Below are 14,226 nucleotides of genomic sequence, written 5' to 3' on the forward strand. Positions count from 1 at the left end.
AAGATCCTCCCAAAATATCTGTTCTTAATCATTAGCATTAGCATTTACTTAGAGATCGACATAACTTTGTTTTTTAACCATGGCATGGTAGAATATGAGCGTAAAGAACAGTGTTGAGGAGAAGAAGTGGATGATATACATGAAATTGAAGAAATAAATCATCCAAAAAATAAAATATGTGTGTAGCCAACCTTGGCAAATTAATTTGAGCGTAAGACTTCTGGTCTGCACCATACTGAAGGAGAATGAGTCTAACGCCAACCATGGATGTTAAAAGGGAACATTATCACAATTTCAGAAGGGTTAAAACCAATAAAAATCAGTTCCCAGTGGCTTATTTTATTTTTCGAAGTTTTCAAAAATATTTTACCCATCACGCAATATCCCGAAAAACGGCTATAAGGTGCCTGATTTTAACCATCGTTATATACACCCGTCCATTTTCCTGTGACGTCACAGCGTGACATCACCACAAACAAAGATGGCCGATAGCACAGAAAGGTATAACATAGTAGTTTGGATTCAGACTCGGATTTCAGCGGCGCAAGCGATTCAACAGATTACGCATGTATTGAAACGGATGGTTGGAGTGTGGAGGCAGATAGCGAAAACGAAATTGAAGAAGAAACTGAAGCTATTGAGCCATATCATGACAGACAGCGGAACGGGAGGAAGCAAGGACAAATTCTGCGATCGCTTTCCAACCAACGATTGGTATGTATTTGTCTGGCATTAAATGTGGGTGGAGGGAAAGGCTGGATGCAAATATAGCTACAAATGAGGCATAATGACAGCTAGCCTAAATAGCATGTTAGCATCGATTAGCTGGCAGTCATGGCGTGAGCAAATATGTCTGATTAGCACATAAGTCAATAACATCAACAAAACTCACCTTTGTGATTTCGTTGACTTTATCGATGGAAATGCATCTGCTTTGAGTGTCGCAGGGTATCCACAAATTTGTGCCATCTCTGTCGTAGCATAGCTGTCGTCGGTAAAATGTGCAGAACAAACGAGGGACTTTCGCATCTTTTGACCACTGGTGTACTTGAATCCATCGATTGGTATGTGTTTGTTTGGCATTAAATGTGGGTGGAGGGGAAGGTTGGATGCAAATATAGCTACAAATGAGGCGTAATGATGCAATATGTACATACAGCTCGCCTAAATAGCATGTTAGCATCGATTAGCTGGCAGTCATGCCGTGAGCAAATATGTCTGATTAGCACATAAGTCAAAAACATCAACAAAACTCACCTTTGTGATTTCGTTGACTTTATTGTTGGAAATGCATCTGCTTTGAGTGTCGCAGGGTATCCACAAATTCTTGCCATCTCTGTCGTAGCATAGCTGTCGTCGGTAAAACGTGCAGAACAAACGAGGGACTCTCGCATCTTTTGACCACTGGTGTACTTGAATCCGTCGATTGGTATGTGTTTGTTTGGCATTAAATGTGGGTGGAGGGAGAGGCTGGATGCAAATATAGCTACAAATGAGGCATAATGATGCAATATGTATGTACAGCTCGCCTAAATAGCATGTTAGCATAGATTAGCATGCCGTGACCATTGATATGTCTGATAAGTCAACTTGAATCCGTCCCTGTTCGTGTTGTTACACCCTCCGAAAACACACCGACGAGCCATAATGTCTCCAAGGTACGGAAAACAGTCGAAAAAAACAGAACATAACAGAGCTGATTTGACTTGGTGTGTGTAATGTGTTTGAGAAAATGGCGGATTGCTTCCTGTTGTGACGTCACGGGTGAAAGGTCATTGCTCGGACAGCGAATAATTGAAAGGCGTTTCAATCGCCAAATTCACCCTTTTAGAGTTCGGAAATCGGTTAAAAAAACATATGGTCTTTTTTTCTGCAACATCAAGGTAAATATTGACGCTTACATAGGTCTGGTGATAAGTTCCCCTTTAAAGTAATGATTATATCCATGAAAGTTTTCGGACGCTGCTGATGATGTCAGTTGTGATGTTAGTAGTACATTCTTTTGCAGTGGTTCTCAAACTTTTTTCACCAAGAGCTACCTCCGAAAATACCATAACGATATTAAAATACACTTGCGTAGTAGGCCTAAGTATTTATTAAAAACAAAGCAGACATTTTTTTAAGAAGTATATTTAACTTTTTTTGGGCACTGTGACAATACAATACCGTAACATTGTGTTTGAATATAGGGAAAAAACCCTGCTGTACTTTAAATAAGTGAATCTTTGGTGCACGCACTACTTGGAGCCCGCCTACTATCTATTGTATTGTTTTTATACAGCAATTATTTTCTTAAAGACCTACTGAAATGAGATTTTCTTATTTAAACGGGAATAGCGGGTCCACTCTATGTGTCATACTTGATCATTTCGCGATATTGCCATATTTTTGCTGAAAGGATTTAGTAGAGAACATCGACGATAAGGTTCGCAACTTTTGGTCGCTAATAGAAAAGCCCTGCCTGTACCGGAAGTATGTGCGCGTGATGTCACTGGTTGCAGGGCTCCACACATATTCCCATTGTTTTTAATGGGAGCCACCAGCAGTAAGAACAATTCGGACCCCATTAATTTGAGCGAGGATAAAAGATTCATGATTTAGGTTATTGATAGTGAAGGAATAGAAAAAAGAAAAAAAAAGCGACGGCTCCAGGCGACGGCAGTGTGAGCGTTTCATACGTAATTAGACACATTTACCTGGATAATTATGGACGATCCCTTATCTGCTTATTGTTTTAGTGAGATTTTAAAGATTGTAAAGACATACCTCGAGGTCGGATGGCTGCGGTGAACACCAAGTGTCTCAGAGAGAAGCCGAGGAGCCAAGCTCACAGCTGCCGCTGCTGCAGGACGACGAATATTCCAATGATGTCTCCGGTAAGATACATATAACAATTGTCCCATCCAAAAACATGCTGGTTGACGTGGAAGAAAAAAAACATGTTCGCTTGACCGCTCCGCTTCACAACAAACAAAGAAGCATCGGCTGTATCTCGGTGCTAAAGACAGCTGAAATACACCAATTTCCACCAACAGCATTGTTTTTTTATCGTCTCCATTATTAAATGAACAAATTATAAAAGATTCAGCAACACAGATGTCCAAAATACTGTGTAATTATGCGGTTAAAGCAGACGACTTTTAGCCGCGAGTGGTGCAGCTGCTAATATTTCCTGACAGTCAGTGACGTTACACGTACGCGTCATCATTCCGCGATGTTTGCAACAAGAAACTCGCGGGAAATATAAAATTGCAATTTAGTCAACTAAAAAGGCCGTATTGGCATGTGTTGCAATGTTAATATTTCATCATTGATATATAAACTATCAGACTGTGTGGTTGGTAGTAGTGGCTTTCAGTAGGCCTTTAAAGTTTGTTTTTCTTTTCATTATGCTGTTTTGAGGGCCAAGCAACAGTTAAATGGATTTCAATTGATTTCATAGGTTGACGTCGATTTGAGATGCAAGTGTTTTGAGTTAAGAGCTCCAACACAGAACCAATTAAGCTAATAAGTTGAGGTACTAATGTATTTTGGGTTTGTAATTCGTATTTCAAAGCATGAAAAGGGGAAAAAATTACCCAGAGAAAATGGAATTGTTTTCATTCATTTTAATGCTTAGCTATTTTTTGTACAAAAGTCAACCTTGTTGTGAGGTAAAAGCTCGAGCATTTAACACCAAGCATGTTCATGACTTAAGAAAAAAAGAAGAATGCGATACAAAACATTGCCTCAAGGCTATTCCACTATGTAAATGACGCATAAAAATAAACGAATGATGCCAGACTGTGACTCGCATCCACATTCTGCTCCCCTGCGTGTTGGCCACAGGCGCTGACATTCATTACAGACAGCAGGAGCCATCTTAAAGGGCAACGCGATGAGAATGATGAAACAAGGAGCGACAGCAGTCAGAAGCAGGTAAAAAACCACAACAACTAAAATGACACTCAGTGCAGTGCAGACTTCTGCCAAGGCGTGTTAGCAGACCACTTCCTGCTTTACAAAGAATGGTGCAAACTGTAACGTGTTTCATTCATAAGGGTTACTTTGTGCCACACGTGAGGGGGAATAAGAGATGCTAATATATTTATATGTCAATTGCTATGATTGTTAACAGACTACTTCCTGTTTGTCCATCCATTTTTTATTATCAAGGTACTTCTTGCTTGTTTGTCTATTTGTTAGTTATCAGGCTACTTCCTGTTTTTCCGTCCATTTTTTAATTATCAGGCTACTTCCTGTTTGTCGGTCAATTTTTTTAATTATCAAGCTATTTTTTGTTAGTCCGTCCATTTTTTAATTATCAAGCTACTTCTTGTTTGTCCGTCCATTTTTTAGTTATCAGGCTACTTCCTGTTTGTCCGTCCATTTGGTAGTATTCAGGCCCCTTCCTGTTTGTAGATCCATTTGTTAGTTATCAGGCTACTTCCTGTTTGTCCGTCCCTTTTTAATTATCAAGCTATTTGTTGTTTGTCTGTCAATTTTTTAATTATCAAGCTACTTCTTGTTTCTCCATCCATTTGGTAGTATTCAGGCTACTTACTGTTTGTCCATCCATTTGTTAGTTATCAGGCTACTTCCTGTTTGTCCGTCCCTTTTTAATTATCACGCTATTTCTTGTTTGTCCGTCCATTTTTTAATTATCAAGCTATTTCTTGTTTGTCCGTCTATTTTTTAATTATCGGGCTACTTCCTGTTTGTCCATCCATTTGTTAGTTATCAGGCTACTTCTTGTTTCTACGTCCATTTTTTAATTATCAAGCTACTTCTTGTTTGTCCGTCCATGTTTTAGTTATCAGGCTACTTCCTGTTTGTCCGTCCATTTGGTAGTATTCAGGCTACTTCCTGTTTGTAGATCCATTTGTTAGTTATCAGGCTACTTCCTGTTTGTCCGTCCCTTTTTAATTATCAAGCTCTTTGTTGTTTGTCTGTCCATTTTTTAATTATCAAGCTACTTCTTGTTTGTCCATCCATTTGGTAGTATTCAGGCTACTTACTGATTGTCCATCCATTTGTTAGTTATCAGGCTACTTCCTGTTTGTCCGTCCCTTTTTAATTATCACGCTATTTCTTGTTTGTCCGTCCATTTTTTAATTATCAAGCTATTTCTTGTTTGTCTGTCCATATTTTAATTATCGGGCTACTTCCTAATTGCCCATCCATTTGTTAGTTATCAGGATACTTCCTGTTTCTCCGTCCATTTTTTAGTTATCAAGTTACTTCTTGTTTGTCCGTCCATATTTTAATTATCAGGCTACATCCTGTTTGTCCATCCATTTGGTAGTTTTCAGGCTATTTCCTGTTTGTCCATCCATTTTTTAGTTATCAGGCTACTTCTTGTTTGTTCGTACATATTTGAGTAATCAGGCTACTTGCTGTTTGTCCGTCTATTTTTTAATTATCGGGCTACTTCCTGTTTGTCCATCCATTTGTTAGTTATCAGGCTACTTCTTGTTTTTACGTCCATTTTTTAATTATCCAGCTACTTCTTGTTTGTCCGTCCATGTTTTAGTTATCAGGCTACTTCCTGTTTGTCCGTCCATTTGGTATTATTCAGGCTACTTCCTGTTTGTAGATCCATTTATTAGTTATCAGGCTACTTCCTGTTTGTCCGTCCCTTTTTAATTATCAAGCTATTTGTTGTTTGTCTATCCATTTTTTAATTATCAAGCAACTTCTTGTTTGTCCATCCATTTGGTAGTGTTCAGGCTACTTACTGTTTGTCCATCCATTTGTTAGTTATCAGGCTACTTCCTGTTTGTCCGTCCCTTTTTAATTATCACACTATTTCTTGTTTGTCCGTCCATTTTTTAATTATCAAGCTATTTCTTGTTTGTCTGTCCATATTTTAATTATCGGGCTACTTCCTAATTGCCCATCCATTTGTTAGTTATCAGGATACTTCCTGTTTCTCTGTCCATTTTTTAGTTATCAAGTTACTTCTTGTTTGTCCGTCCATATTTTAATTATCAGGCTACATCCTGTTTGTCCATCCATTTGGTAGTTTTCAGGCTATTTCCTGTTTGTCCATCCATTTTTTAGTTATCAGGCTATTTCTTGTTTGTTCGTACATATTTTAGCAATCAGGCTACTTGCTGTTTGTCCGTCTATTTTTTAATTATCGGGCCACTTCCTGTTTGTCCATCCATTTGTTAGTTATCAGGCTACTTCCTGTTTCTCTGTCCATTTTTTAGTTATCAAGTTACTTCTTGTTTGTCCGTCCATATTTTAATTATCGGGCTACATCCTGTTTGTCCATCCATTTGGTAGTTTTCAGGCTATTTCCTGTTTGTCCATCCATTTTTTAGTTATCAGGCTACTTCTTGTTTGTTCGTACATATTTTAGTAATCAGGCTACTTGCTGTTTGTCCGTCTATTTTTTAATTATCGGGCTACTTCCTGTTTGTCCATCCTTTGTTAGTTATCAGGCTACTTCCTGTTTCTACGTCCATTTTTTAATTATCAAGCTACTTCTTGTTTGTCCATCCATATTTTACTTATCGGGCTACTTCCTAATTGTCCATCCATTTGTTAGTTATCAGGATACTTCCTGTTTCTCCGTCCATTTTTTAGTTATCAAGCTACTTCTTGTTTGTCCGTCCATACTTTTGTTTTCAGGCTACTTCCTGTTTGTCCGTCCATTTTTTAGTAATCAGGCTACTTCCTGTTTGTCCGTCCATTTGGTAGTATTCAGGCTACTTCCTGTTTGTAGATCCATTTGTTAGTTATCAGGCTACTTCCTGTTTGTCCGTCCCTTTTTAATTATCAAGCTATTTGTTGTTTGTCTGTCCATTTTTTAATTATCAAGCTACTTCTTGTTTGTCCATCCATTTGGTAGTATTCAGGCTACTTACTGTTTGTCCATCCATTTGTTAGTTATCAGGCTACTTCCTGTTTGTCCGTCCCTTTTTAATTATCACGCTATTTCTTGTTTGTCCGTCCATTTTTTAATTATCAAGCTATTTCTTGTTTGTCTGTCCATATTTTAATTATCGGGCTACTTCCTAATTGCCCATCCATTTGTTAGTTATCAGGATACTTCCTGTTTCTCCATCCATTTTTTAGTGAGGGTAACAGTGAGCAGCAGCGGTGGCCGCGCCTGGGAATAATTTTTGGTGATTTAACCCCCAATGCGAACCTTTGATGCTGAGTGCCAAGCAGGGAGGTAATCGGTCCCATTTTTATAGCGTTTGGTATGACTCGAATCAGGCTACCTCCTGTTTGTCCGTCCACTTTATAGTTATGAGGCTACTTCTTGTTTATCCGTCCATTTTTTAGTTATCAGGATATTTGCTGTTTGTCCATCTATTTGGTAGTTAGAGGCCTACGTCCTGGTTGTCCATCCATTTGGTAGTTAGAGGGCCACTTCCTGTTTGTCTGTCCATTTGGTAGTGAGAGGGTTACTTCCTGTTTGTCCCACCATTTGTTAGTCATCAGGCTACCTCCTGTTTGTCCATCCATTTGTTAGTTTTCAGGCCACTTCCTGTTTATCCGTCCATTTGGTAGTGAGAGGGCTACTTCCTGTTTGTCCGTCCATTTTTTAGTTATCAGGCAACTTCCTCTTTGTCCATCCATTTGGTAGTTAAAGGGCTACTTCCCGTTTGTCCGTCCATTTGGTAGTAATCAGGCTACACCCTGTTTGTCCATTCATTTGGTTGTTATCAGGCTACTTCCTGTTTGTTCATCCATGTCGTAGTTAAAGTTAAAGTACCACTGATAGTCACACACACACTAGGTGTGGTGAAATGACCCTCTGTTATCAGGCTACTTCCTGTTTGTCCGTCCATTTGGTAGTGAGAGTGCTTCTTACTTGTCCGTCCATTTGGTAGTTCTGTCTGTTCATCCACTTTGTAGTTATCTGGTTACTTCCGGCTTGTCAGTCCATTCGGTAGTGGTCAGGCTACTTTCTATTTGTCCGTCCATTTTTTTGTTATCAGGCTACTTCGTGTTTGTCCCTTTTTTAGTTATCAAGCCACTCCCTGTTTGTCGGTTGATTGTTAGTTATCTGGCTACTTCCTGATTGTTTGTCCATTTGGTAGTGAGAGGGCTACTTACTGTTTGTCCATCCATTTGGTAGTTTTCAGGCTACTACCTGTCTGTTCATCCATTTTGTAGTTATCTGGTTACTTCCTGTTCCTCAGTCCATTCGGTAGAGGTCAGGCTACTTTCTAGTTGTCTGTCCATTTTTTTGTTATCAGGTGTTCGTCCCTTTTTTAGTTATCAAGCCACTTCCTGTTTTTCCGTTGATTGTTAGTTATCTGGCTACTTCCTGATTGTTTGTCCATTTGGTAGTTAGAGGCCTACTTCCTGTTTGTCCATCCATTTGGTAGTTAGAGGGCCACTTCCTGTTTGTCTGTCCATTTGGTAGTGAGAAGGCTACATCTTGTTTGTCCGTCCATTTGGTAAAGATTGGGCTACTTCCTGTTTTTCCGTCCATTTGTTAGTTATCAGGCTACTTCCTGTTTGTCCATCCATTTGGTAGTTAAAGGGCTACTTCCCGTCTGTCCGTCCAATTAGTAGTAATCAGGCTACTTCCTGTTTGTCCATTCATTTGGTTGTTATCAGGCTACTTCCTGTTCGTTCATCCATTTCGTAGTTAAAGTTAAAGTACCACTGATAGTCACACACACACTAGGTGTGGTGAAATGACCCTCTGTTATCAGGCTACTTCCTGTTTGTCCATCCATTTGGTAGTGAGAGTGCTACTTACTGTTTGGCAACCCATTTGGTAGTTCTGTCTGTTCATCCACTTTGTAGTTATCTGGTTACTTCCGGTTTGTCAGTCCATTCGGTAGTGGTCAGGCTACTTTCTATTTGTCCGTCCATTTTTTTGTTATCAGGCTACTTCGTGTTTGTCCCTTTTTTAGTTATCAAGCCACTTCCTGTTTGTCGGTTGATTGTTAGTTATCTGGCTACTTCCTGATTGTTTGTCCATTTGGTAGTTAGAGGCCTACTTCCTGTTCGTCCATCCATTTGGTAGTTAGAGGGCCACTTCCTGTTTGTCTGTCCATTTGGTAGTGAGAAGGCTACGTCCTGTTTGTCCGTCCATTTGGTAAAGATTGGGCTACTTCCTGTTTTTCCGTCCATTTGTTAGTTATCAGGCTACTTCCTGTTTGTCCATCCATTTGGTAGATAAAGGGCTACTTCCCATCTGTCCGTCCATTTGGTAGTAATCAGGCTACTTCCTGTTTGTCCATTCATTTGGTTGTTATCAGACTAGTTCCTGTTCGTTCATCCATTTCGTAGTTAAAGTTAAAGTACCACTGATAGTCACACACACACTAGGTGTGGTGAAATGACCCTCTGTTATCAGGCTACTTCCTGTTTGTCCATCCATTTGGTAGTGAGAGGGCTACTTACTGTTTGTCCATCCATTTGGTAGTTATCAGGCTACTACCTGTCTGTTCATCCATTTTGTAGTTATCTGGTTACTTCCTGTTCCTCAGTCCATTCGGTAGAGGTCAGGCTACTTTCTAGTTGTCTGTCCATTTTTTTGTTATCAGACTACTTCGTGTTCGTCCCTTTTTTAGTTATCAAGCCACTTCCTGTTTTTCCGTTGATTGTTAGTTATCTGGCTACTTCCTGATTGTTTGTCCATTTGGTAGTTAGAGGCCTACTTCCTGTTTGTCCATCCATTTGGTAGTTAGAGGGCCACTTCCTGCTTGTCTGTCCATTTGGTAGTGAGAAGGCTACATCCTGTTTGTCCATCCATTTGGTAAAGATTGGGCTACTTCCTGTTTTTCCGTACATTTGTTAGTTATCAGGCTACTTCCTGTTTGTCCATCCATTTGGTACTTAAAGGGCTACTTCCCGTCTGTCCGTCCATTTAGTAGTAATCAGGCTACTTCCTGTTTGTCCATTCATTTGGTTGTTATCAGGCTACTTCCTGTTCGTTCATCCATTTCGTAGTTAAAGTTAAAGTACCACTGATAGTCACACACACACTAGGTGTGGTGAAATGACCCTCTGTTATCAGTCTACTTCCTGTTTGTCCATCCATTTGGTAGTGAGAGTGCTACTTACTGTTTGGCAACCCATTTGGTAGTTCTGTCTGTTCACCCACTTTGTAGTTATCTGGTTACTTCCGGTTTGTCAGTCCATTCGGTAGTGGTCAGGCTACTTTCTATTTGTCCGTCCATTTTTTTGTTATCAGGCTACTTCGTGTTTGTCCCTTTTTTAGTTATCAAGCCACTTCCTGTTTGTCGGTTGATTGTTAGTTATCTGGCTACTTCCTGATTTTTTGTCCATTTGGTAGTTAGAGGCCTACTTCCTGTTTGTCCATCCATTTGGTAGTTAGAGGGCCACTTCTGGTTTGTCTGTCCATTTGGTAGTGAGAAGGCTACATCCTGTTTGTCCGTCCATTTGGTAAAAATCGGGCTACTTCCTGTTTTTCCGTCCATTTGTTAGTTATAAGGCTACTTCCTGTTTGTCCATCCATTTGGTAGTAATCAGGCTACTTCCTGTTTGTCCATTCATTTGGTTGTTATCAGGCTACTTCCTGTTCGTTCATCCATTTCGTAGTTAAAGTTAAAGTACCACTGATAGTCACACACACACTAGATGTGGTGAAATGACCCTCTGTTATCAGGCTACTTCCTGTTTATCCATCCATTTGGTAGTTATACGGCTACTACCTGTCTGTTCATCCATTTTGTAGTTATCTGGTTACTTCCTGTTCGTCAGTCCATTCGGTAGTGGTCAGGCTACTTTCTAGTTGTCTGTCCATCTTTTTGTTATCAGGCTACTTCGTGTTTGTCCCTTTTTTAGTTATCAAGCCACTTCCTGTTTTTCCGTTGATTGTTAGTTATCAGGCTACTTCCTGATTGTCCGTCCATTTGGGAGTTAGAGGGCTACTTCCTGTCCGTCCGTCCATTTGGTGGTTATCAGGCTACTTCCTAATTGTCCGTCAATTTGTTAGTTATCAAGCTACTTCCCGTTTGTTCGTCCATTTTTCATCAAGCTATTTCCTGTTTGTCCTTCCATTAGGTAGTTATCAGGCTACTTATTGTTTGTCCGTCCATTTGTTTGTTATCAGGCTACTTCCTGTTTGTCCATCCATTTCTTGTCAGACTACATCCTCTTTGTTTGTTCATTTGGTCGTTATCAAGCTATTTCTTGTATGTTTGTCCATTTTTTAGTTGAGCTTCCATTAGGTAGTTATCAGGCTACTTATTGTTTGTCCGTCCATTTGTTTGTTATCAGGCTACTTCCTCTTTGTTCGTTCATTTGGTCGTTATCAGGCTACTTCCTAATTGTCTGTCAATTTGTTAGTTATCAAGCTACTTCCCGTTTGTTCGTCCATTTTTTATCAAGCTATTTCCTGTTTGTCCTTCCATTAGGTAGTTATCAGACTACTTATTGTTTGTCCGTCCATTTGTTTGTTATCAGGCTACTTCCTGTTTGTCCATCCATTTTTTGTCAGACTACTTCCTCTTTGTTTGTTCATTTGGCCGTTATCAAGCTATTTCTTGTATGTTTGTCCATTTTTTAGTTGAGCTTCCATTAGGTAGTTATCAGGCTACTTATTGTTTGTCCGTCCATTTGTTTGTTATCAGGCTACTTCCTCTTTGTTCGTTCATTTGGTCGTTATCAGGCTACTTCCTAATTGTCCGTCAATTTGTTAGTTATCAGGCTACTTCCTGTTTGTTCGTCCATTTTTTATCAATCTATTTCCTGTTTGTCCTTCCATTAGGTAATTATCAGGCTACTTATTGTTTGTCCGTCCATTTGTTTGTTATCAGGCTACTTCCTGTTTGTCCGTCAATTTTTTGTCAGACTACTTCCTCTTTGTTTGTTCATTTGGTCGTTATCAAGCTATTTCTTGAATGTTTGTCCATTTTTTAGTTGAGCTTCCATTAGGTAGTTATCAGGCTACTTATTGTTTGTCCGTCCATTTGTTCTTTATCAGGCTACTTCCTGTCTGTCCGTCCATTTGGTGGTTATCAGGCTACTTCCTAATTGTCCGTCAATTTGTTAGTTATCAGGCTACTTCCTGTTTGTTCGTCCATTTTTTATCAATCTATTTCCTGTTTGTCCTTCCATTAGGTAGTTATCAGGCTACTTATTGTTTGTCTGTCCATTTGTTTGTTATCAGGCTACTTCCTGTTTGTCCGTCCATTTTTTTGTCGGACTACTTCCTCTTTGTTCGTTCATTTGGTAGTTATCAAGCCATTTCTTGTATGTTTGTCCATTTTTTAGTTGTTACCATTTACCTGGGAAGTGGGAAGTCGGAGCTGGGAATGACGTCACTCCCAATTTTTTGGGGCGTCCAATTACGATGTCGGAAATCAAGAGTCCCAAATCCTTGAAAGGTATTTTTGCACTTGCTTTGTCTGAATATAAACAACTTATGTGAAAATATGCACTCTGTTTGCAACCTGTGTTTCCTGTTACGACTTCAACTGCTCGCTGACTGCTCTTGTTGCAAAAAAGCTAAGTATCGTTCTATCTGTGTGATTTTAACTGTTTTGCAGCTTTATTTACAACTTATCGAACATATTTAATAGTTCAATTTAACTTGCAAATCACCCGATCTCTGTCTCACCACTTCGCCCTCAGCTAGCTAGCTACTAAGCTAACGAGGCTAGCGGAGAAAGGCAGCGCCGGTCTGAAGGAAGCTTCTCCCCCGCCACCGTGACCACCACTTCCCGAAGACAGCTGGCACCCCACTCGGCGACGGAAAGTTTCTGTGAGTATGGCTTCCTGCGCTTCGTGCACTTTACTCATGGATAGGTTGGCTTTGCTAGAGAGCCGTGTCCGCCAGTTAGAGCAGTGTAATTTCGTAACTTTAGATGTTGCGGACACATCTGCTAGCGTTAGCTGTAGCGAGCTAACTAGCCCAGCTTGTAGCAGCCCTAACCGGCCTACAAGCTACGGTGTACCGGTTGAGACGCATAATAGATTTAGCCCTTTAGCTAGTCCTACACCCCTGTCTACCGGGCACCACACTTTAGTCATAGGGGACTCCATCACCCGAAACATAAAGCTTAGCAAACCAGCCACAATTAAGTGTATTCCCGGGGGCAGAGCACCTGACATTGAAGCTAATCTTAGGGAGCTAACTCGCAACAGGTCTAGTAAACACGTACGGCAGGCTAACCGCACCACTAGTTATGCGAATATTGTAATACACGTTGGCTCCAATGACGTTAGGATGAGACAATCAGAGATTACAAAGAGAAACATAGCCAGGGCTTGTAATCTCGCCAGAAAGATGTCCAGGCATCGAGTAATTGTCTCTGGCCCCCTGCCTGGGAGAGGCAATGATGAGAGATATAGCAGATTAGTCTCTCTTAACAGGTGGCTGGATAGCTTCTGCAGACAACAGGGATTTACGTTTATTGATAATTGGCCCTCTTTCTGGGGCAAACCAGGCTTGCTGAGGAGAGACGGCCTTCACCCTAACCAGGAAGGCGCTATCCTCTTGTCTCGGAACATAGACTTCGCATTGAGCCACATTTGACTAACTGCACTAGAGCAAGCCCGGTCACAGGCAATTACAGAGCCTGCTAGCCTGGGTATGGAGTCAGTTAAGTTAGAACTAGCCAGCGCCAGGCTGGATGATCCCTGTACACATAGCAATTGTCGTAGAATAATACACAACTCACAAAATGTTTTTTCTACTGTGTCTATGACTACGTCAGAGTTAGACATGCGTTCTACTGAGGTGGCAAATTATGATGCGTTCAGTTTATCGCAGCGCCAAGTAGACAATCTGAAAATTCCCGTCATATCAATTCCTAGATATGGTCGTAATTATTTTAAGTACACTGCGCATAATAAACGCAACATTATTAATATTGCTACTACGGATAATTTTATCAACAACTCCTTAAAACAGCCCACTACCTATAATATGGGCTTTCTAAACATCAGATCTTTGTCTCCCAAAACGTTATTAGTCAATGAGGTCATTAGAGACAACAACCTTAACGTCATCGGTCTTAGCGAAACCTGGCTTAAACCAGACGACTTTTTTGCGATAAATGAGGCATCCCCTCCTAACTATACGAATGCGCATATTGCCCGTCACCTCAAAAGGGGAGGGGGTGTCGCACTAATATACAACGAAAACTTTAACTTTAGTCCTAACTTAAATAATAAATATAAATCGTTTGAGGTGCTTTCTATGAAGTCTGCCACACCTCTGCCTCTGTGCCTGGCCGTTATCTACCGCCCCCCAGGGCCCTATTCGGACTTTATTAGTGAATTCTCAGAGTTTGTTGC

The 14,226-nt window shown here is 40.3% G+C and overlaps 1 protein-coding gene across 2 annotated transcripts in view; it reads right to left on the reverse strand.

The window, feature by feature from the left end:
- LOC133562905 (uncharacterized) overlaps positions 1-14,226 on the reverse strand; it is a 205,273-nt gene that overhangs the window by 92,039 nt on the left and 99,008 nt on the right. Inside the window, exon 7 of one of the 2 annotated variants that reach the window (XR_009808941.1) lies at positions 4,202-12,377. The exons of the other annotated variant lie outside the window; for it this stretch is intronic. The gene's annotated coding sequence lies outside the window, so the exon portion shown is untranslated. Of the gene's footprint in view, positions 1-4,201; positions 12,378-14,226 lie in introns of those variants that run through there. 2 annotated transcript variants of the gene reach the window in all.

Source organism: Nerophis ophidion, linkage group LG12, assembly GCF_033978795.1.
Source record: "Nerophis ophidion isolate RoL-2023_Sa linkage group LG12, RoL_Noph_v1.0, whole genome shotgun sequence".
Classification (NCBI taxonomy): Eukaryota; Metazoa; Chordata; class Actinopteri; order Syngnathiformes; family Syngnathidae; genus Nerophis; species Nerophis ophidion.